Source organism: Falco rusticolus, chromosome 1, assembly GCF_015220075.1.
Source record: "Falco rusticolus isolate bFalRus1 chromosome 1, bFalRus1.pri, whole genome shotgun sequence".
In the NCBI taxonomy this organism is placed as follows: domain Eukaryota; kingdom Metazoa; phylum Chordata; class Aves; order Falconiformes; family Falconidae; genus Falco; species Falco rusticolus.
Window position 1 is genome coordinate 59,312,256 of NC_051187.1, and position 24,643 is coordinate 59,336,898.

The following is a 24,643-nucleotide window of genomic DNA, read 5'->3' on the forward strand; positions in this document are numbered from 1 at the left end:
TAACTGTCTCTTTATTTCTCTTGTTTTATTGGTCTTGTTTTGTTTTCCCAGTGGCTCATTCTGTGAATCTGTATGTTGCATTTTTTTAGAACATAAGCAACTTGTTTTGGCTGCCTCCTGTGTTGCTCTGAATTTTGTAGGATCCTACTTAAACCCACAAAGGTCACTGTTCTTTCCCCACAAGCTGTGTATTCAAGTCCCGTTAATATTAAACAGGATTTCAGGGAATACATTGAGGGAGAACAAGCCTCTTAAACACCTCTTTTACCATACCTATTTTATTTCTTTGGCATTTCTCACCTCTTGAAGCTATTTTCTTATTTCCCTCTCTATACAAGTATAGACCACATCTCACCCTTCTAACAAGACTCCCCCCTTCCCCTGTTGAGGACTTTCAAGGAAGCAGGCACATGGCTCTTTTTACTGTTTTCTTTTTCACTTCCACTTAAGAGACACGATTTGCTTCCTCTGTAAACTTTTCCAAAAAGACCAAAACTGCTTCTCCTCTGTTTTACCCTGAAAAGGAGCATGTACTTGCCTGAAGCCATACAATGTTCTAAAATGAACATAAAGACTCATTTATTTGTTAGCCTTCTTTGAGCTCTAAAAATGCAAAATCTTTTTTTTTTTTTTTCCCATTACCTTTCATCCTTAAGTACTTTACAAGTTACAAGTGCAGCAGTGGCCAGGTAGTGCTGTGGGTTGTAGGGTTGGGCAGGCCTACTGGAGTTGACGGCTTTAAGTGGGTCCATTTTGGAAAGGAAGAGCTTTTGCATGAAGTTCAGCCTCAGGCCATAGGTAGCAACGCTGACTTGTGGCAACCATTATGGTAGACAGAATTAGGAGTTAGTACCCAGTTCATTCTTGAAATGATGGCCTGAGACAGCGAGTGCCATTTCTACACGTGTCCGAAATAATAAACAGCATTTCTGTACTCAGATGAACCATTTAGCTCCACTCTCTGATTCAATTGTTTTTCTATCATCCAACAATGAACTGTTAAATGAGCTGAAAAATCTGTTCTGAGCTAAAGATGTCTTCTCTGTAGTACTAATTGCTAACAAAGTGAAACAGAGTATCAAGACAGAGGAGGATAGAAGGTCACTTGCATGCAATTCATTTTCTAAAAAAATGATGTGGGGATATATTATCCATAGCTTAGAAATCTTAGGATGGAAGCACTTAACACTTCAGATTTTGAGAATGTTGCAATTTATCATTTATGACTTCTGCTTTAATTGCCTGTAAATAGCTTCCAAAGATGTCTGTATGACTTCATAGTTTACCGTTACCTGGGTAATATGCTGGTCACAATTTTTCGCTTTGGGTAACAATTTCAAGGTGTCTCTAGCTTAGTCATTACCATTTTTGCAATGGTTGTTAGTTAATCTTGCCTATCTCGAGTGCCTGTGATATGAATTTGTAATTGCACAGGGCCAATTAGCTTTTATTTCCCAGGTGAGAGAGGTAGCTGATAGTGTAATGAAGAAGCACTTAAAGAAAGTGTCATTCCATGTGGAAAACTTACAGCAGGAAAGGATGAGAGAGAACAAGGACTCTATCATGCAAGGTAGCTCTTACAAGGTGTCATAATAAAGGGGCTGTGTGAGCCATGCACACGGACTCCAGTAATAGCTCCTGTGTTAAGGGGAAAGTTACCACATTACTGTTTGCTTTTTACTCTTACACACACACACAGAGTCCTGTCAACTGTGGTCTTGTGAGCACCACAAAGTCAGAGCTTTGGTTTGCATGCGCTTTGAAACCGCCACAGCTCTTTGCTGCAGGGCTGCCCCTGGCAGGTTGCTCTGCTGGAGGCAAATCCTCCGCAGCAAACAGGGCACAGCCACTCACGCGTGCAGCACGGCAGGCAGCAGAAAACTGATGGTAGAGGTAGCTTTCTGAGCCACCACCAGCATGCCAACACACTGGCTTGTCCCTGGCCTCTGCTATTTCTCCTGAAGTCAAAGATATCCCAGTCACCAATGCCACGGTCTTCCTCTTTGGGCTTCATTCCTATCTTTACTTTCTTTCTGGGTCACTGGTGTTTTCTTCAGCTGTTGAGCAGGGCTGTGTAGCCAGCAATCTGGGAATGTCTCAGAATGAAACACATTCCCTCGGCCCTTCTCTGCAAGACAGCACCACGGGTGGCAGCTCTCGCCTAGGGGAAGCTGCCTGAGGCAGGATGGCAGGGATGGCCTGCTCCTTTGCAGCCCAGTGCTGAGGGTCAGGATTACATGAGAACCTGTTTAAACAGAGAAAAGAAAGAGAGTGAGGTAAGTTCTTGCCCTCCAAATCTCAGAAGAGTTTGAAAATGCAAATACTAGAGGCTCAGACCATAAGCAAATTTGAAAATAAATTACGTTTGTGTACTTTGAAGAATCACAGCCAGTCTCATGACTTTCTTATGAAGACCTACCAGATTCACGCTTGTTGAGTCCTTCCCATTGGTGGAATGGGTGATTTACCTTCTGTTTCATTCTCATCACTGCGGATACCTGAATCACATTTACTAAGGCAGGCAGAATCCTCTTGCGCATCAGGAAAAAGAGGGGTTGGGTTTGTCTGAAAGTTATGCGGAGCCATGTCACAGCTGACCCGCTGGCTGGTGCTGGTGTGAGGAGCTCAGCGCAGAGAGGACGCTCCCCCCCACCCCCCCCACCCCCCCAGCCTGGCAGGCACAGGGCCCCTTGCAGCAGCACCAAAAGAAGAACACCTGGACCATTTCTTCTGTGCATCTGCACAGGCAGCAGCACTCCCAGGGGAGCAGTGCCTGGAGGAAACAAGATGACTCCTCCTCATTTACCAGGCTGGAATATGGGGAAATTACCTACAGCATCCAGGAGAGCCTGTAGCCAGTGCACTATTAAATAAAATTGTGTAATTCTGAAAAATAGCACAGAGCATTTCTGTAGTGCCTGCTGTGCTTCATAAGCAGGCACAGAGCTTCACTAACACGCTGTCATTATGTATGGTGGCACTGAGAGCACAGCACACAGAGGGAAGGCATGAATAAATTAAGGCTTTTCTGTGTTATCAGATCACCAACAGAGAGGCAGAAAGGGAGAGGGGCACCTTCAGGCAATGCCCCTGCCTACAGCAACAATAACAGATGCTTAGCAGCTGCTGCCGCATCAGACTGGGCATACATTAATGCTCTAGCTCAGACCAGGAGCGTGCTTTTCAAGTGAATTGCCTGGATTACCCACCAGTACCATGTTCAGGTTGGCAGTCTGGGCCCATGAGGCTGGATGGCTCCCTGCTGGAAGAGAATAGGATGATGTGATTGGGGACAAAGACCCTGAAGCCTGTGCAACATTGGTGCTGGCTCAGGAGAACCCATGGCTCTGCTCTGCAGCTTTGCTCCTCTTGTCCACGCTGCTTGCCAGGAGGCCACGGCCTCTGAGCACCACTTGGTAAGCCTAAGATAGGACAATGTATATTTATGCAAGGGGAAAATGGCAAGGCAGGGATCGTGGCAAGGAACAGGTATTAAATGGGTAGGAGGTCCAAGGAACTAAGGAAGTTCTTGATGGCTCCATGTGCTCTAGTCTGCTTAATGCAGGAAAACCATTGTGTTATTTTTAGGTCCAGTTTTCACACGTGAGGTGCGAACACAGGCTTCATTTTGTTTTTAAAGGTGTGACTCTTCCTCCACAAGCTGTGCTAAATACGTGACTCTATGTTTAATGTGCCAAAATAAATGTTCTGCTACATTCTGATCCTGGTTTGGATTTTGCTTCTGAGTTTTAAGCCAGTAATGTGCACAATGACAAATTTGATATCTGTGTTCAACACCATCAGACACATGATACTTCATGGCTATGTTGCTTTGGTCATCTTTCTTCTTCCTTTCATTGAGTTATTGGCTCATTCATTGCTAAGAAAAATACAGAAAAAGGAAAGCATTAGAAAGAAAAAATCATTTAATTCCCTGATATGAACTCAAACCTGTGGCCAAATACTTCCTTTTTTTAAAAGTAAAGCCTATATACCAGCTCAGTTTCAAAAAAAACCCTTATTTTTTTTCCTTTTCAACAAGACTTCTGATCATGCTGGACAAAAGTCCAGCAAGTGCTACTGACTTTATTTAAAGCTTCAGCTGCTCAGGTAGCCGCTAAATATAGCTGAGCTCTTACAAGAACAGCTTGCAGGATTCTAGTATTATTTAATTTGAATACAAACCCCAGTCTAGGGTTTCATACCACAACTAGACTTAATGTAAGCGAGATTCTGATCTGGAGCCAAGCTCCACATCTGACTCAGCTCCAAATATGTCAGAATTCCAAAATATATTTTAAGTGTACCACATGACAAAGTCTCAGAACATCACAAAATGTTATATGATAAATATATCCAAATAGGAATACTTTCATAAATACATGAGTTCTTGTGCCATTGAGTTCTTCTGCCATGGTGTTGAGGATGCAGGGTCATGTCCTTGTCCATTTGCGCAGAATAGGTTTGCATTGTCCTTATGGACTTGGAGTGCTCCAAAGCCACATGTGAAGAGCACAACATCAACTGCAGAGATGAGAAAAAGAGCCAAACTTCTCAAACGGTATGACCAGACAACACAGCACATAACGCAGCGGCTGCCGCGCAGAAAGGGTCCATGTCGAGCACTGCTGATCCTCAGGCCAACTGTGAGGCACCCATTTGTCTGAGAGATGCGACGCCACGGGCTCCAGCACCTGGCTCTGTGGTGCTTTCAGCAGGTGGTTACCAAGCAACATTGCAGCTTCAGACCCACGCTGTCCTCCCTGCCACTGGATGGATGCATCAGTCACAGCTGCTGCTATCTGGAGGGAGACAATATGATTTGGGGGGAGGGCGGGAGGAAGGTGGCCATAAATGAATGAGATTTATATATCCCCCAGCCTCTAGATCGCTGCAGATCAGCTCACTGGTACCTAGGGATAGTCTTCAAGGAAAATTCAGGGATCTGAATGCATTCGTTTCACAGCAAATGAAATTACCGTAAAAGAGGAAAGATCCAGATGCTTGCTCTCTTTGCAAAAGAGAAAATGCTCTTGCATGCTTCTTTAGACTAGGTAATTGTAGCACCTGCCTTTACTGAGTTGTGTAATGGTGCAACTCACCCTTACAGTGACCTTCAAAGGGGAGAGGGGAAAAAAAAAAAAAAGAAAGAGGAAATAGCTTGTATGCAGAAATACCTATAACACATCTTGCAAGAAAAGACTCTGAAAAGCGCTTGCCTGCTGGCTATAGCTCATACGAGGGGGTGGGGGGCTGGGACTTCACCCTGGATTCTCACACCATTCCTCTTTTACAACCAAAGAAGGTGACTGGTTTCTGCTTTTTCTTAGCTATTTTTCCTACGGCTAGGTTTTTAGCCTGAATAGTTAGGATAGGAATTTGGTGCAGCACTTCATCCTGCTCACTGCCATAGCACCACAAACATGCACAAGAGAAGGAAGAGGGACGGCCCAGGTGAAAGCTGGTGGAAGAGCAGTGCAGGGAGCCCTTGCTGTGCCCACTCTGACAATGTAGCCAGTTTATATGCCCAGCCTGCTGAGCCCTACTTTATGCTTCCACAGAAATGTCTAGTCCTGGCCAGTGGTACCAGCTCCTCCCCTGGAGCTATGTAGAAACATTTCTGCAGACCATGAGAGATGCGACATGAGGCAGAGGGAGGGAGTAGGGAGGATGTACTCTCGTCCCTAACACATCCATGTAGGACAAAGTGTAATCTAGCCCTTTGGTTCATACCTAGCTGCCCTCAGCTGCAATGCAGCCAAAACAAGCCCAGTCTTTATGTGCTTTTGGCTCTCACAGTTGTGTTATATACCTGTTCCTCAAAATTGCTGCCTAAAATAGACACACAAAGGGTATCTGCATCTAGGAGCACTCACTTAACGGAGTTACCTTGCTTGCAGGCTGAATGGACTTCAGAAGGACCCTTTTAAAACTGTATCCTGCAAAAAATAGTGCAATTTATTCCTGTTAAAATCTCGGTTTAAGCAAGCAAGGGAACATGATGAGGTATGTCCATTTTCCACCCAATTTCAAAACTGGAAAGTGTTGCTGTTTGCAAAAAGAGACCTGAATGCAGCAAGCCCTATTCTTTGCGTATTCTTGGTTGCGAGATCTGCTTACTGCCTGAAAGCACTCAGCATCTCTCAGGGTAAGGACCTCAGGACCACATTCAGGGTAAATAAGGGTGGCTGAGGCTGCATCGGAGGGAGGCCTCACCTGACGAACACGAGTGGCAGCCGTGCCTGTGTTGTAATGCGGCTGCGTGATGGGTCAAGGGACGCAGCACATTCTTCTCCCTGCCACAGGCATTCCCGCAGAGGCAGGGAGGCTCGGGGGCTGCCAGCTGCTCAGCCCTTTGCTACTGGAAGAATGCAGCTGAATGTGAAAACTTGTCACCAGGCTGAAGCCATGATACACCTGTCCCTCCTGTCAGTCTCTTGCAGCAAAGTCTCACAGGGACTTAAAAACTCAAGCCATAAAAGTGGGATTTAACTAGCCTTATTCTAGAATGCAATATGTAACATCCACGCTCCATATGTCCCATGATGGGAATGTCCATTTAAACCATGCTATGTAAACAAGACAACAGCTGTGGAATGGCATGAGCCATCCCACAGTAATTCAGAGAAGAGTTAGGCAAAACTTTAGAGGAACATTCCTTTTTGTTAAATACCTATGCCCAGGGAAATGGGAAGAATGTGTGCTGGGGATCAGTGTCACCTCCTTTTTTATTAAGTGGCAGAGCTCTGAGAAACCCGTTAGAAGGAGGAAGGTGGCTCGTCAAGCAAAGAGAACAAGGGAAACTATTTCCCTTTTTCATGTTGTCTTGCATCTACGCTGGAAAGATAACACATTGGAAAGCTCCTAGCACTCACCTTTTATAGGTCAGCAGTGTGAGAGCCCCGGAGGAATGTACTCTGGTAAATGTATGGAAACAGCTGGCTGCAGCTGAATCAGTTGTTTCCTCCCTGGAGATAAATGTTTGTCTGCCTATTTTCCCCCATTTTCTTAAAATCTAAATTAGACTACCATAATACAGAGAAATTTCTTGACATACCTAGTGAAAGCAAGTATAACAAATGCAATAACAAGCTCTGCTCAAAGCATTGCTTTTTCTATTTGTTGGCTGAAGCGAGGTGAAAAGTATTGTGATTTTCTGTTTGTTCCTTCAGTGGGCTTTTCTTTCACATGAAATTAAATATATTAATCTCTGGTTAAACAAAATGGTTTATGTAACTGTAAATCAATCATCTTGGCTGTTTCCCCTCCACACACTTTCCTTTATTAAACTTGGATAAATTGAAAGTAAGCATCTCCAAACAGGTCAAGATGCCTGACCACTCTTAAAAAAGCAGCCCAGTGGTTTGATTAATTTGACTTTAACCTGAAAATAATTAATTCTACCAAACTTTCATTATTGGTTAATAAAACTTCTAGCATTACAACTTTCTTCTGTTCTAGTTACAATACATGTACTGACTTTTGTAACAGACACTAAGATTTAATATCCTCCTAGGCAAATATTGATCAAGACAAGAGTTCAATATTAACCTGTCAAATCAATAAACCCAAACATTCACATTTGCAGTAGTTAATCTCCTTATACTTATTTAAAAAAAAAAAAAAAAAAAAGCGAAGATTACCAAAGAAGTTAAAGTTGCTGAAGCTCAGTAACATATTTATTTATCACATCGTTTACAAAATTAGTAACAAGTGTTTACTTGGAACATGGAAATGAAAAGTTAAGACCATCATAAAGCTTACCTACTTTGACCTAACCCGAAACTAGGAATCATCACCACACACACACTTTTCACTTGGATGTTTAAAAGCCATGTTTGACTAAGGCAGCTTGTGATTGTAGTGCCTAAGCGCAGGCCTGCAGGGTCAAAAGTGAGAATTACATGCACCCTCTTCTCTGCTAAACACCCTGGCTAAACTAACTTGCTTTGAGACACTGGTAGCTGTGGGGAGAAAATAACCTTTTAGGGAGGGGAGGATAGATTTTATTAAAGCAATTTCTTCAAAGCTTTGGGTAGGAAGCCAAAATCTGCATTTGCGAAGGTTTTCAGCAAGGAAATCAGTACAAGGTGTCCATTCTAAAGAGCTTTCCATCTGTGGTTATGGAGCAGTAAGACTTCCTAGCAATGATTCCAAGTTCCCCTAAAATCCATTATTTATGATGGCCTTGTGATAAAAAGTTAGCATCCTGCTGGAGTTACAGGGAAGTGGGCATACACCTCATCAAGCTTTCAGAGAGGATTTTGGAAAGAATTTCCCACTTACTGCATTAATAACTCTGTGTTTGAAAGACGTACAGCGCAGAAGCTGAGTGGAGCAGGAATGGTCTTCTTTCTCCTCTGCAAAGCACATCCTTGAATACAATATTTAAGCTCTCTGGACCCTTTTGGTTTATTTCTAGAACAGAAGCGACATCCTGGCTGTGGATTATCTGTGAGCTGGAAGTGCAAATCGCCATGCAAATGAGTACACCGAGGACCCTTAATAGAAAAGCAACAAAGACTCGTCAGGAAAAGAGAGGGCTAGCAGGCAAGGAGAAAATGTTCTTGTGGGTCAGCTGTGGGGTTAGCAAAGGGTATTCAAGGCTTGGAGCTGAACCATCAACAACCTCTCCATTCTCACAATGGGGCATTGTTCAAGCACCTCAGTGATGTCCTCTATCAATAATGGTGTTTTCTCTTTGAGTACCCTGCCCTAGAAACCGTATGGATTAGACATCAAGTCCCACATACTTTAGCAAGGGGGAAAGAGAGAAAGCTTAGAAATGCTAGGCTTGCTCTTGCATTCCTTCACCGTTGAGGGCAAAGGAATAACACAAAGCATGCAGGAAAATATTCTTAATAAGGTGTGTAATCCGGTCATGAAAAGGGGAGGGAAAATACAACTGTAACACTACCAGTCTGATCCTAGATTTCAATGTTGGGATCATGTTTGTATTCTCTGCCATTCATGTTAATGCAGCTGAAGTGGGAGAGGTTTGCAGAGCGCCATTTATTTCAGTTGTCAGTTGTAATCACGATCACCATTACTTGTACTGCGGCTGTGCCCCTGTGTAACAGGATAGGGGTCCCCCATTCTCCTAGACCTTGGTAAAGTATAAAAGGCATCCATTCTGTCCCAAACAGCTTACCATCCAACTGACAGACAACAAGTCTGAGCAACATAAAAGCAAGTAATGAGGCAAAGCAGGTGCTAAAGGGAAGTTTATAGCATTCCTGGCTTATAACGGATAGCTTTATACCCAACCAAAGGTGTCCAAACAATTTGGAGGTGTTGATCTTATTGTAAAACAAATAATCAAATTATAACAGCTCTGCTCAGGTATGGTTCAGATTGTCCCCTGAGCATGCTGCTCTCAGAGTATGGGGTAAGTCAGTGAGCCCATGCTTAGATCGCGCTAGGACTTCACTTTTCTCACACAACACTAATCCAAGCCAGTTACAAAGAGCTGCAGAGGAGGCAGGGGAAGATGAAATCGGTCGTGGAGGACAGAGGAGGGTGTCCATAGAGGGAATACCAGCTACAGCTGGAAACACGGCAGTGGGTGTAACTTGAGGTACCATCCCACAGCATCCCTGTTTTCCAGCAGGCAAACCTAGCGCTGATAGCTCAGAGGCCACCAGTACCATACGTGAAAGCAGCTGCGGGAACCAGAGGTTTGCCTGGTGGTTAGCATGTAACGAATGACTCTCAAAGGCAGAAAAGAAGATGCATCCACGAGCAAATTCAGAAACGAGGCAATTGAGGAAAAGCAGCATTATGAGCCACACAAGCTAAGTAGGTGAATAGACAGTGGGCTTGTCCACAGGGGAAATTTAGTACTGACTAAGCTAAGGTGTGAATTTATACAGCCCTAGCTACTCTGCACTAGCTTCCTGTGTGGATAGCCGTAATCTGTACTAAGAATGCTTTTGTGAGCACAATGACACATTTACTATGGGAGTTAATGTAGAGCAGCTAATGTGCTGCAAATTCACACCCCAGCAAACACCATCCTGCCTGCCCCTGCTGATTACACAGGAGCACTTTTTCAGCGAGGGGCACTTCAAGCCAACTACAGTCAGGGAAAGCATTTCCAAATGCTGATGCTGCATTGGGGCAGGGCTGCCTGTGCAATCTTGCAGACAGAAATTGTTAGCAAGGACTGAACAGGGGTGCTTGTGAAACAAACATGTCTGGACTTTTTTTATAAGGTTGGGAGGGTATCTTCAAGAAAAAGCATTTTTTTCTGAGGTGTCCCAAAACTATTTTATGTGATTAACCATGTCTTTGAATATATGCATGCTAATATGCTTTATGTTTCCTATAGATATGATTCCCTTTCACCAGATAGAAAAGTTTATTTACCTCTTTGTTGGAAATTGTGAAACTGAAATACAAGTGAAATGATGTACCTGAGATCAGGTACATCAGGAAAGGGACTCCTAATCTCCTAATACTAAATCCTGCTCTTAGGGAGTCTGGCTGTCATAAGCCACAATTTCTTGTCTCTGTAAAGGACAGAAAGACCTGAGACTTTGGTCCAGTTATGAATCCGGATCCAGATTTTGTAGCTGAGGCACTGCAGTATATGATGAACCTAGTAAAAACCGTGCTTGCTGGAATGCATCAAAAATAACACTTTAAAGAAAGAGGCTTTTAACAAATCCCAGTCACTTCTGAAAAAATGTTCTCTTTAATCCTGCTGACATTGCTGAGACCCTTAATCCTGGAATTGTCTCACTTACTTGAGTACACGTGGGGGAGAACAATCTGGTTCTATAGAAACAAACATACTCTTTTTGTAAGTGATAGGTTAAGCATGCAAGTCTGTCATTACCATAATGACAAGAGTGATGCTTTATGAAGAATACTAATGGATCCGTACTCATTCCATCACGGAGGGCATGTCACTTATTATTGAAAGCTGCTGATGTGAATAATACAGAAAGGTTTCTCAACATTTCCTGTTTTGCTGAATAGTATGTCACATTGTCACATCACACTGTTATATGATCTGGTAATGAAACACCATAATGCACTTGTGCATGGAAACAGACTTAAGGATATGGAGAGTACATTAGCCCTCAATTATCTGGCCTTGGATGGCCTAAATCTCAACCTTCTGGATGCTTTCATGTCTTGCATAAATGCAAAAAGTAGCATTCAGAACCGACAGCCAGCACTGACTGCAGGAACATAGCAGCATCTTCTGTGAAGGCAGACAAAAAATTGTGCTGTTGTACATGGAAATATTGGGAACTTACCAACAGACATCCCACCTGCTCTTAAATATCTGATTTTACTCTTAATGTTTTACAAATAAACAAGCTTCCATAAACACTCAGCTATGTTGTGTTATGCTGCAGTTTATATATAGAAGCTGCAGTGTGCCACTTTGCACAGATGAAGCTGTTTTGTAAGTGGATGCTCCAACGGGAAACATCTGTCCCTTATTTATGGGCATGGTTTAAGCCACTAGAGCACTGATCCTTTACTTTTTCCTCTCCCCTCTCTCCTAGTGGCCTATTCTACAGTTTGCTAACTATTTACAGTGTATTCTAAAAGTCTTTCTCTTATTTCCAGGCCTGAAATTAACCGTGATACAACTTGATATGCTGATGTTTCTGATGCTTAGCATCTGAGGAGATGTCTGCTGATTCCCTTCCAGCCCCAAAAAGAGGAGGATGGAGTCAGAACTCCAAGGCAGACAGTTCACTCAGGCAGGGAATGGCTCTGTGTTACCATATCCCATCTACAATGCTATCGTTACATGGTTGAGTTGCAGTTTCCACTATAAGCCTCATTTTCTGGGGTTTGTAGCTCATCTGTAACTGGCCATCACGGTTTTCAGCCCAGCAATAAATATTATTCTAAGACTTTGTTCAAAAATTGGCTTAGCTTGCTTATTTTTTCCCCCCCTTTAAGAGCTGAAGTCTAAAAATAGATTTTTAGATGTGGGCTGTGAAAATCTTGACAGATCATAGTGCCCTCACCAAAATATCATGGGTACTTCGACACACACTCCCAGCCAGCAAAGCAGCACAGACTGAAACTTTGAACTTGAATTAAGGTTAATTGACTATCTTTCTGCATCCTGTGTGCCATGCTGTTCTATTCCTGGCCTTCCAACCCTGATTAGAAACACTGTCTATATTTAGCTTTCAAACACTAACCCCATTTGGTCTGCACGTTGGACTTGATTTCATATATTCTGCATTTAGTTTAGTTTTGCTCAATTTCAAAGGCAGAAAAGGGTGCTGCTAAAAGCTGTGTACACCTCCAAGAAATATAAAATAAATTCCACACTTAGACAGTAGTTCAGAGCATTATGATCATCTACGGTTGTGAGTTTCACTCTTGGTCTGCTAGCTAACTACATTTGTTTGCCCATCTGTGTCTCCACTGGCCAGAAGTGGAGACTCACTCTCATGGGAAGGATTGCAAAGAGGAGGTGCTGTCTGTCATAGTTACTGGGGCTGAAGGAAGAACAGTGCTCATTCTCTTATGGAAGAAAGTCTTCAACTTCCAGGATCCCTACAGCTTTGTGAAACCTGGGTACAAAATACACAAGCCATATTTTTGGACATCTTTTGTCTCTGCTCTGGCTCTGGGACCCTCTCTTTTTCCTGAAGGTCTCAGAGAACATGTCTTCAGATGGATTTCTCCAAATGCTTAATCCATTGCTGAACATTTGTAGCATAGAAGGGTCAACTCATTCCCTCCTGAGCTCGCCTGAGCTCCTCTGCATCCACAGAATTTCTCTTTCAGATAATGTGGCTGTGGCAAACTCTCTACCATACTATTGAAAAAAAGACTTGCATCCCTTCCTTGATTTAATTCTGTGCCATGGTCTGACTGTTGAATTACAAGTCTTTCAGAGCTAGGACCTGCTTCACGTTTCCTTGCAAAATGCTGTGAACACTGGTGATGAAGTCAGGCAAATGGCAGTGTGCGATAAATTAATAATCTTGTCAGTTGCCTTTGGAAGCCAAAATTCAAGTGGAATTCCACTATAGGATTGTGACCTGTTAAACTACAGTTCAAAGCTGGTTAAGATAGCAGGGAACCTAGTAAAACTGTGAGTGCTATAATATTCTAATATGTCACTAATAGGGAGTTTGTGCAATTATATTCCTCCTCTTTACGTTTTCTCAATTTAGTAATATAGTACACAATTCCCAACATGTATAGCAAAGCCATCCAAAAAAGTTTGCTGCCCCTCAAATCCTCTCTGTCCTTTTGCCAAAAGCTGCTGCCCTGATGGCAGAGACAGCACAGCAGGCAACACGTCAGCTCCACTGACGCCACAGTGCACAGCCCAACATATCAACTTAAAGCACCACTGATTTTAGTTTATGTTAAAATACTGAGCAGTGCACTGCTGCTGAGGAGCAGGTACATCTCCTGCTCCATCGCTTCTGCTACAGGGGCACTAACCTTAAAAAAGGGCAGGACAGCCAGCTGGTGCAGCTAGGAATCAGCTGCCACTGCCAAATCTGACAGGGATCACAAACCAGAACCCTCCATTTCACCTACATTATTCACTCACACTGTATTAACTCATTCCTATCAGCTTTTACTGCTTTGGCTAACATATGTGGGTATTGTATTGCCTATGGCTTAGCCAAACTTGCTTCAGACTGCAACTGAGAGAATTCAGAGAAAAGCAACACAATGAGTTTGCCACTGACTTGTCCAGCAATGACATACCGAGGAACTGGGCACAATTGCTCCAGGATCCTGCAGAGAGAAGTACCGCTGACTCCCCACTTCACATGCATAAGTAAATCACATTACCTTAAGTAAACTCAAATGCACAGTAGAAAACTGAAACTTTCCCCCAAGTCTCCCTTTTGCCTGTTCACTTTCTGAACTCTTTAAGTTTTATTTCTTTTTGGAATGCCACTGTTAATGTAAAGGAAATTAAATATCAACATTTCTTTCAGCACTTTTTAATCATGTGCTTTGTGGCTAGAACTTATGCTGTTAGTAAATGCATGTTAAATCTTGAGAAGATTACAGTGCAGCCCTGGGACTTCAAGAAACTTCAGGGAAATAACCAGTCATTGTCCCACTATTGTGTTACAGCTACCACAGTGTTATGAAACAGAAAATTAATACTGATCAATGTGTTTCTCTGACTTACTCTCAATACAAGAATAAGCTAAGAAATTGAAACCTAAATTAATTTTGATATGAATTAAATTTATTCCATCCAAATTCATGTCTAAAGATAGTAAAAGTCATCTCTTAGAAAGAAATTAAGTAAAACACAGTATCTCTAAACCTATCTCTTTCCTAGCTTCACAAAGCAAATGTAGAACTGCCCTAAGTAAGCCCAACACCCTGAAAAAAAGAAATAGGTAACTCCTTCTAACAGATCTACAATTTAAATGTATTTTGCTTTTGCTTAAATATAAAACTGTGCACACAGTAACCTTCTTTAAGGGGAAATTGTGGTCCTAGAGGGAATATGAATAGAAATGCCTCAAAGAGAGCAACTGCCTATACCAGAAAATGAAGCAATAACCTACTAATAACATGTCCTTGAACCCTACAGTGACCAGTACTCTGAATACTTCTTTTTCTCCAGATGCGTTTTATTCAGGCACCTTTTGGTATTTTCAGTCTTTGGAGCAAGGCTCTCCAATAAGCTGTAGCCAACTGTGAATTTAAAATACTGCCTGAGCCCAACATGACTGCTGTCTTGACATGAGTTTGTGCCTTGATAGTTCACCCTGCTGTTTGCAGTCTCTTCATTATGAGCCAAGCCAGCTTCCTCTTATTCTCCCATAGCCTCTGGAACGATGAGTTTGTGCCCCTCCCAAACACCAGTTAACAACCTAACAAAGTGGGGGACCACCACAGACTTATGAAGCCAGCAAAACCTGTCACCCAGAAGAATGCCTTCCCTTCCTTTTACACTGCTGTCTTATGGGCATATGCACCAAAGTCACATTAGCAGAAATGTTTTACGCTGGGATCTGCACTCCTGCAAAGATTGTTGCTTGTTTTCTGCATGTGGAGGGGCAAGAGTGGTTGGGAACCTGAAACACGCAGCACAATATCTGAACTGAAATAAATAGTGACAAAAACAGGTTTGCTACTGATAAGTAAGATGTAAAGCAGTAGGAAACCAAAAATGCAAATGGTGAAGTAAATTCAGATTTGATGTTTTGCGGATACAAAAGACACCCAAATGGAATCTTAATCAGAGGCTAGAAGAAAGGTAAAAAGCAACTAAGAAAAGAAGTTGTACATGGGTCTGGAAGACTACTTTATTTGAAGGCAATATCTTACGTGGGTTTTTTGTTAAACTCACCTATCCTTACAGCACAAAGTTATTATTTTTTCACATGCATTACTGTAAAAACATTTAGCGCAAATGACATTGCTTTCCCACGTACATCTACTTTTTAAGCATTTTGCACCTGAGGTGCAATTTCTATCAGTACTGAAATTAATTCCTCACATCCTACTAATGAATTTTTTTTCTAGCTGTTAGTGGTTATGTCAGTGCTAAAGCCTCATGGAGTATAATGTACAAGTATGCACTATTCTGGTGCTAAACTCCATTATCATGGGACTTATTATAGGTTTCTTTGTATACCTGCTTGCTCTCATTAGTTATGACTTCAGTGTCAGCACCAAACACCAAACATTTGACTCTCAACCTTTCCATCCCAGTATCCCTTTAATATAAACTTCCCATCCAGCAATAAAGGAAAAGCCACATAATCCCCCCACAACACTTAATACCAATGCCTCTACACGATACTCATCAAAAAGCAAATAGTCCACCACTGTTTTAAATCTGGTGGAAGGCAGAGTTTACTTTTGTATTTCAGGATATAATCAACAAAACCTAGCACCATTTAACAAAATGGTAAAACTTGTCATGGCACCTGGGAAACTAATATTGGTACATTCCCAACACTGACCCACAAGAAGAGTCCCAAAACAGAGGAGCTCAAGGCCAGCTGGTTAGTTTTACTGAGGTTTAGTTCCTGGAAATGTAGCACACGTCACCTCCACAGCTGGGGACTGAGGCAGTGAACTGCAGCTGCCCCCTGGGAGACCTGCAGGGTCTGGCAAAAAATACAGATTTCCCACATGTCAGTCTGAGACCTCGGTGAGGTCTGGGCAAACGGTGCTTAAAATCCTCACCCATGCCAGAGTGCCCCATTTGAGGAGTACTGCTCTTAAAGTGTCAGAAACATCTGCACTAAAAGCCATGTGTGGGTTTGCTAGGTGAATTCAGTGCTCCTCTGTCTTCCATAAAAGAAGGAGAGCAGCTCCCAGCTGTAACACATAAGTCTAAATATCCTCTAAAAGCATATTTTTCTTTCCACTGCAACCGAGATACACTGCCTTCCCACTTCTCTGGGCAGGGCCAAAATACATGTTACTGATTCATTATGAATAGTTTTGCCTGTTCTGCAGGATAAAGAATCCAAGAAGATCCAAAGATGGTGGAAGATACTTACTTTCAAGAAAAAGGTTATAAACAATATGTATGCTATCTGTGACACCTTATTTCCTCGTGCGCAGCTGAATCCTTCCTCATGAGAAAATTTAGAGGGGACTTCGCTACCATTTTTGTGGTGAAGCCACAATAAATCCAACAGGATATTCCACTCAAGGCAGAGATCCAGGGGGGAATGGTATAAATTGCCAGCAAAAGCAGAACTATTTCAGGGTGGTCTACTTCGAACTGACTTCTCTGCTTGTTGATTATGTTGTTGACAGTTGGCCAAGATTTTTTTCAGAAGTACCTAAAGTTAGCTCAAAAGGCCATACTTGGGAATGTGAATAAATGGCCCAAATCACATACATTCTGTGCTCCCGCAGCTCAGCCACTGGTTTAATCGTGAAGGAAGCGTGCTGCTTATTCATCTTCCTAAACATTTCGAAAATCTCGACCTTTGATTTTCAACCAACTGTGATGCAGTCTGTCTAATCAACAGCTCTTAACCTATTCCACCAAGAAAAGAAGTAAAACTGTACATGTGAGACTGTAAAAGGCATAAAAAATGAAGAGCGAGATGAAGCTAGTTTCCTCAGAATGGCCAATCCAAGAGCAAGCTGCCAACATTCCCACTTTTTAGATGCCAGCCTGCCAAGATAAGAGAGCCTTTTTCAACCCTTCCTAAAAAAATCCTAGCATGGAGGATATTAGCTTTGCTCTGTGGTATCGTGTTGTTGAGGGACCTTGCCAGGAAGCAAGTGCATAGAATTAGATAGCGAAGGAGAAACCGAGGGATCTGAAACACAAGCGGTGGGATCACAGTGGGGTAGCACTGAAGAAGCTGGCACAGACCCAGCAAGCTGTTTGTGGTAGTAGAGAGAATTACTACAAACGCTCATCCTCATTCCATGAGAGCAGTTGATAGCTGTTAACTACATGCAGACTGTAAAAGGAGAATGAGAACTGGCCACCTTCAGCCAGAAGCATCAATAAAATGCATCAGGGCTCCTACTTACAAAGGATCGGAAACCTATACAAATAAACTATTTCTGCAACAAGACACAGTGCCAGCAGCAACAGTCTGAGCTACTAGTCTGCTCTGACAGCAATGAGAAATGGCAGCTACTCAGAAGGCATCACCTTAAAATAATAACAGCAAGAAGTGCCCCAAATCTGCATATGGAGCTCACTGGCTTTTTTAGGAACAGAAATACTTTGGCCATAGATAGATTAGTTTCTGGGTTTGGCTTTTGAATCATTGAAGGAATCAGGCAGTGATTTAAGAGGAGTGCATCACCCAAAGTCCATACACGGCCTGGCTGTGTTAGCAGAGCTTACTGCTCTTATCTCACTTGATTTTAGAGAGACTAATCATCAACACAGAAGGGTACATGCCGAAAACCCAAGGATCTGATTCCACAGTTCTCTTGTTTGCATAAGCCTGCAGTAACTCACTTGGGTGAGTGGTCAGTAGAAAACTGATAGGAGACAAGGATCTGACCCCCATCTGGAGAGTCTCAAGGCAATTAAAGGACAGAGAAGCAGGGTTTCCATTAATGTTAAAAGCATTTGTAAGACCAGATTCCCCCTTTTCTGTGAAAATATGTTTCGATACATCTGTGTATTAAAAATAGAGAAGAGATCCTCTATAAATTCATACACACTGAGCTGAACTTTGCAGTGGGGTGCAGCTAAAGTAAACAGTGCAGAATGGAAGAACCAGGAAGAATGAATTTGACCAGAGCCTCCAGTTAAATATTCTAATTCCTTCCTTCCTCTTACATTTTATTTCATTCCTTCAATCAGTATGTGTATTTTTCTTCTGCAAATTAATCACTGGGAAAGATGTACTTTTTAGAAAGGTCGAAGTAGTGCTGGCATTCTTCTACCAGGCAAAGGAAACATGTCCAAACTCAGCTCCTAGAAGTTCCTGATTGCTCTGATGAGCACTGAAAACACACATTAAAGGTTTTTTTATTTCCCCGTCCTAGCTTTGAAATTAATTTCATACTGAAAACTTCATATAACAGCCAGCTTATCTGCAAGAAGAGAAGTGTTGGCGTCAACCACTATCTTTAGTTTCTTTCTCACCCTCTGATTGTAGACTGGGGAATCAAGATTCTTGACCAACTGAGTATGTCTCTCATTTTGATACTCCTAGGAGCACTGTTAATCCGCCTTCCAAAGGAAGGCACACATTTAAGCTTACCTTTTATAAGAATTCACTTTGAAATGCTTACAAGCAGCCAAGGGACTTTTCAGGCTTGACACTTGCAGATCAAATAGCCTATGATTCGTTTGGTGAGACTGTTCTGAATGTTGTCCTGTCATTTATGGATCAAGTCTAAACATTTCATCATAACCTCTCACGTGCAAAGCTCCCGCCACTTCCTCCTTCAAATCCCTCCTTAAATGTGTTTCCTTTGAAAGGCTTCCAATGTTCCTCTGCTCACCAATAACATCTGCTCTCACTTCATGGTAAAGTAGTATCAGCGACTTCTGCCTAAAGTAGACTTTGTGCTGCCTGTAGCAGGGTCTAGTTTTATATTTGTTTGCAAAGCATACACGTATCTTAAGATCATGCCCCTCCTTCCCCCCAAAAAACAATGAGAATCTGATATAACCCAGGTAAAGTTTTGATGGCAGACCCTCCAGCTGAGTCCTGCCAGTGGAACAGCTGAAAACAGCACAATCTTCCAACCAGTTTCTTAGAGAAAGAAAAAAAAAAAAAAAAAGAAATATTTCTATTGCACATAGAAATACTTGGAAGACTCATAAGTACACTTCTCACACAAGGAATATTTGCAAGCCATATAGAATAGAAATAGTAAAATTTAAACTATTTCTCATTATGCTCCCTGTTCTACAAGACATACTTTTCCTGGAAGCTTAGGGCTTATCAGCGTAGGCTTTCTGATCACGAACAAGTTTTTCAGCTTACCCAATTAAATTTAAACAGTTACTTTATCCTTTCAGTGTATATTTATCTCCCTGTCTTCTCCCTGCAAAGCCCCACAGAATTACAGTTGGCTTATTGGCAAAGCTGAGCTGGAATTGTGCCGTAACACCTGATTACCACTGACCCACACAAAAATATCAAATGTATCATGCAATGCATGTGTCCCCTTTAGCACATCAATTTCCATCTTCCTTGGGACCTCAGACTCCCAGTCTCCACATCCCACTACTACCTCTCGTGTTGCTGGTTTTGCCAGGGACCAATGCCTTGCTTCCCATTGCTGCAGCCACCAGACAGTAGCTGCCATGCCTACCTTCAGCAGAGGCAAGAAGTGGGATCTGATTGTAAAAGTAGCAGCAGCAGCGATGGAAACTGTGTGAAGGCAGTAGCTGAGAAGCATATTTTCCCTAAAATGGCACCTTAAAGAATATACATTTGCTTTAGATGCACAATATAGTGTATCCATTAAGCGGGGTGGGGCACATAAATGCGCAGAGTTGAGTCTGACTGGGAATTGAGCTACTTATTTATACACTATTCTGGAATTTCAATTCTATGCGTTTAGATACCCATATACATGGCCTCTTTTTCTGCAAGGCTGAGAACTGCATTCACTAAATATGGAAATAGGGTATCTAAAAATAAACACACAAGTATGAAGACATTAGGCTTTTTCTATAAAATGGGGGCAAGAGAACTGCCGCAACTTATATGTCCAAAATACTTCTAAAACAGTATCCCTTCTCCCACCCACCCCTCAAAGAGCCCTGAACAAAACTAAACAAAACAGAAAAGCTTTTACAAAAATTCCCAGAGTTGAGCCAGCATGTCAAGAAAGGCACAGAGAAAAGATCACTAGTGATAAGTGGGCTCCCTGTGGATGAATAGCCATTTATGTGCCAATGGACAATACAAATTTGACATTGTTTTACCGATTTTCACATTCTTCATTTTATGGCAGCAATCATCATAGGCCAGCAGAAGACAATACTATGTAATAGCAAATGAACAATGCAAGCACTCACAGCATCCCCAGTCACTGGGAAATGTGATAAAAACTACACAGCAGCTGGAGCTTTGCTACGGCGACAAGTAAATATAAACACATAAATGGACTTTTCAGTTAATCTTCATATTTTGGAAGTCCTTCAACACAGCTCCAGCAAAAGCTTTTTCCAACACCTCAGTTTCAAACTGGAATCACCATTAAACCTATCGGATTTCTGCCCAGACATAGAAAATCCCCTTACTTGAATTCCCAGGCATATTTCTAATTTCTCTGTTTAATTACACCCCTGAATTTTAATTTCATTTTATCCTGTAAATTGGGGTGGTTGTTTTTCAATATATGTCTAGGTCATATTATCAAGCAGGCTAAACCCTTCCACACACAGCACCACAGATCTTTTTGTTACCTGAATTCCAGCAGCCAACGTTCTAGATTAGAGAAGTAAACTCCTGGATTAGCAATTAGTATCGAACCCAAAGGCAATGCTTTTTCTTAAGCGCTAAAGTAGCCCTCCGGAATTACTGCAAACCATGAGTTAAGTTTCACTCCACACAACAGCCTTGCACGTTTCTGCCTGAAATTTCCAACCTGAATGCCTAAAAAAAAAAAAAAAAGAAAAAAACTACACAAAACAAAACAACCCAAACCCACCACAAACAAAAACCAAAACTGTTCCCCCCCGTGCTATAGCCCATCAGCCTGGTTTGGAGCGTTTCTCCCTCGTCCCTCGATGCAGCCGGTGCATCCCCTGGGCAGCAGCACCTCCCCGCGGCCCCCGCCGTTTCCCACCGCCTCGCTGCGTTCCCCGCGCTGGTGCGGGAGCAGCGCTCCGCTGTTAACACCGGTTGAAGTGAGGGCTGCTCCCTGATTTACCGCAGGATCTGGCAACGTGAGGGTCGTAACGCATCCCACCGGCCGCTGAAAAAGGCAGGGTGGGCTTTGCCGAGTGGCCCCGGCCGAGGGTCTTCCGTGGGAAGAGCTTCTGCAAGGCTTGCATCAGATGGCAGGTCTAATTTTGTGCTCATTTACACCAGTGTAACGCTACTGAAGTCCTGACTTTTACCAGCTTAAGTGAAAAAGTTGTTTACTTACTTTCTAAGCAGTTCATAACAAATCTATCCTCTGCTTTATCTGCTTCTGTACTTTCTGTAGCAAGGCTCGAGAGATGTATAGGATTTCAGGATGCTAAATGCAGCAGAGATTAGAGATGCTGTTACTGTTTCAACTCTAATCTGTAGCTAGCAGACTGGAGCTGTGTTCGTCAGCACATGCAGAACAAAGTACAGTGTTTCCAACACACACAGGATGGGCATAATCCTCGGAGCTGCTGGACACCCACTACAGTCCCTTTGGTCACTGCCACTGCTAGGCACAGCGTAAGAAGTCCATAGTTGAGAGACTGTTGCTATTCAGGGCAGCTTAAGCAGCTGCTTAGCTTCTCTTGAAGTCAAGATTAAGTGTCAGGCACATATTTGGGGACTTGCCTGAATCAAGTCAAGCCCATTATTTGGGAAGGAACTTGCCTATTGAGTTAATTCCTAATCCTGGTCATTATAGCCATGCTTGCATTACCCCACGACTGTTTGAAACTTCAGTATCGTTTCCTCTGAAGCCTGCTGAAGAACATTAAGACAGACCAAGTGTTCCATCTCCAACATTAAAAAAAAAGTGAAGAAGTAACATTGAACTTGCACAGGAGTGTGCTCTCACACAGTTTTCTGTCCTCTGCACCAATAAATCAGAGTAGTTCTTTTGTTTCATATGAATTTTGATCTTTGCTCTGCTGTAATTTATCTGGCAAGGGAAACATCATTCAGCAGTAACAAAACCAGCATTATTTATTTATTGAGCCCTCTCTGTGTGATTGACATTTACAATACCCAGAGAGAGACACAGGCCCTGTCTCAAGGGTTTTGTAGCCTGGAAAAAACAACTTTAGAGTCATTGGCCAGACAATCAGAGCAAACTATGTTAATCTCTAACAATTCACCATTTACATTTAAATGTTGCTTTTTTTGCCAGATTAATATTAAAGATTTAGCAGATGAGCAGCATTGGGGGGGGTGGGGGGGTGGAATATAGAGTGTTTGCACTGCAAAGTACAAAAAACAGAGAAAATGCTATATAGGTTCATGGCACCCAGAAAGACTAAGTACCTTTGAAGAACCAGGGGATCAAAATCCTCATGACAACTGGATGCTGGCTGTCCTTGATAGGTAGAATTAAAAGAAAAATCCTGAAAATAACTACACATCTCTTCAGTTTGAAGTAAGAATTAGAAATATGTTAAGCATTAATGTGATATTGAAGCCCAGGACTCTCCTCTTCATCCTCTCCGCCTCTCTCCCCACCAAAACTCCTCTTGCAACCTGCATTGTTTACTGCAGGTAGGAAAATCCCATCTAAAACTAAACATACTCTCTTTTTTCCCTCGAAGGCCAAAGAAGGTACTACAGCACAAAGGGAGCAGGATTATCTCTGGGATATCTATCTGCAGAGATTGCAGAGCAATCAGTTTTCTCTGAATTATTGTGCAGCCTGTCAAACTGGGCAAGCAAAAGCCCCTGTGTACTATTAGTAACCAGTATCACTGGTGATGATGCTTCAGGTCAAATATTATTTCAAATAAGGGACATCATACTGATCCTCTTGTTATTTGATTGCCAGTAATGCTGTCATATTGTACACTGCTTCTGACATGCTATACGCTAATGGAGAAAATACAACATTTTAAAAAATTCTGAAAATAAATTTTCAACTTTAAAAAATAATTTTTTTAAAAAAAAATTAGTATTATTCCCTGCCATTTGTTGAATATCAGTGATTTTTCTAATTGAAATCCTTAAGAACTAATGACTTCAGCACATTAAACGTGTATCCTAGGGATCGATTCATGTCCAAAGCTAGCAGAATGCTTCTTGGTTACAGCTTCTGCAGCTGGGAAATGTGAATGCCTGTGGCTATTCTCAGGGGAGCGATTTATTTATGGTCCCCTCCATGCTTGACCAGGTCTCTTCATGAATGTGTTTACTTGGGGAACAGTAAAATAAAATCTTTGAGCACAGGCTTCTCAGCTGCTCCCAGGTCTCCAAGGAGATGGGAAAAGGGGTCCCTCATTTCTCTGCTTTCTCCACCCTGCACATACATAAACATGTTGGTCCTGTGACACAACCCCAGTCTATAAAAAGTGAACACTGTGCAACAAGACCAACAGAAGTTGTCACAGCTATAGCAAGTTAACAGCATGAAATTTTGAACAGGAAAGCTAAGTTTAACCCCAATTGCCCTGTTCAAGTCCAGCCTAAAGCTGGAAAGAAAAAAACACTGTTGCATGGCAAGTGCTCCCAGTTTCGGAGACCTCAGATCACATTGCGTTAATTTATGTCCTATAAACATAATCCCCACTCTTAGGGACAAGCAAACTAGGGGAATGGGGCCTGTCCAGTCGATTTTTCTGGCAGTATTTTGCCCTTGGAAACTACACAGGAACACATTCAGACACATGCTTAACACCCTTAATCTGGAAAGCACTTAAACACATGATTAACTTCGGGCACATGTTTGTGAAGCAGAAGACTTGTTTAAGTACTAAAAGGAATACAAGACAATGCTGGTTTTGATCTTCTGGCCAAAATGAAAATAAATGAACAGATCTTTTGGGTCAGCCTGATATGAAAACAAAAGGCTTTTTGATATCAAGGAGAAAAAGGAGGTAGATGGGAGCTGAACTTAGTATCAATCATTTAGTTGCATTTCAGTTGCTACTAGTCATTTCATCACCTTTCCTCATTTTGCATTCTACAGCAGTCAAAAATGCTAAAGAAAGTACTTCTGAAACTGAAAATATTCAGCCACATTTCCAAATGGTGTCAGGCCAGAGCTGCTTTTTCCGCAGGTAGTAAATATTTTGTCAGCCAATGTTCATCTATTTCTAGAACCAATCCCAAACTGGGATCTCAGTTACAATTGAAGCAGTTAGGTAGACATCAAAGGGGAAGAAAAAAACAGATGCCTCTCGTTATGTGTCACAGCACTATCCAAACTAGCCAGCTGCACCAAGGCTTTTACCACCCCATACCAGGTTAACTTCAATAAGTAGTTCCTGCACCTTGCCCAGGCACAGCCACCAATCCCCCACAAGGTTTCAAAAGTTCATCTGCTGTCCGTGCTGTTTCTTCATCCTTTTCAGGCCAGTCCACCCTGC

General features: G+C 42.3%; 1 long non-coding RNA gene across 1 annotated transcript; it reads right to left on the minus strand.

Annotated features, from left to right (window-relative positions):
* Nucleotides 1-3,996: 3,996 nt before the first annotated feature.
* LOC119144973 lies at nt 3,997-21,044 on the minus strand. The gene is made up of 3 exons (XR_005103264.1): nt 20,846-21,044; nt 8,287-8,501; nt 3,997-4,802 (listed from the first exon to the last, which is right to left on the minus strand). It is a non-coding gene; the product is annotated as an uncharacterized LOC119144973 (long non-coding RNA).
* Nucleotides 21,045-24,643: the final 3,599 nt, after the last annotated feature.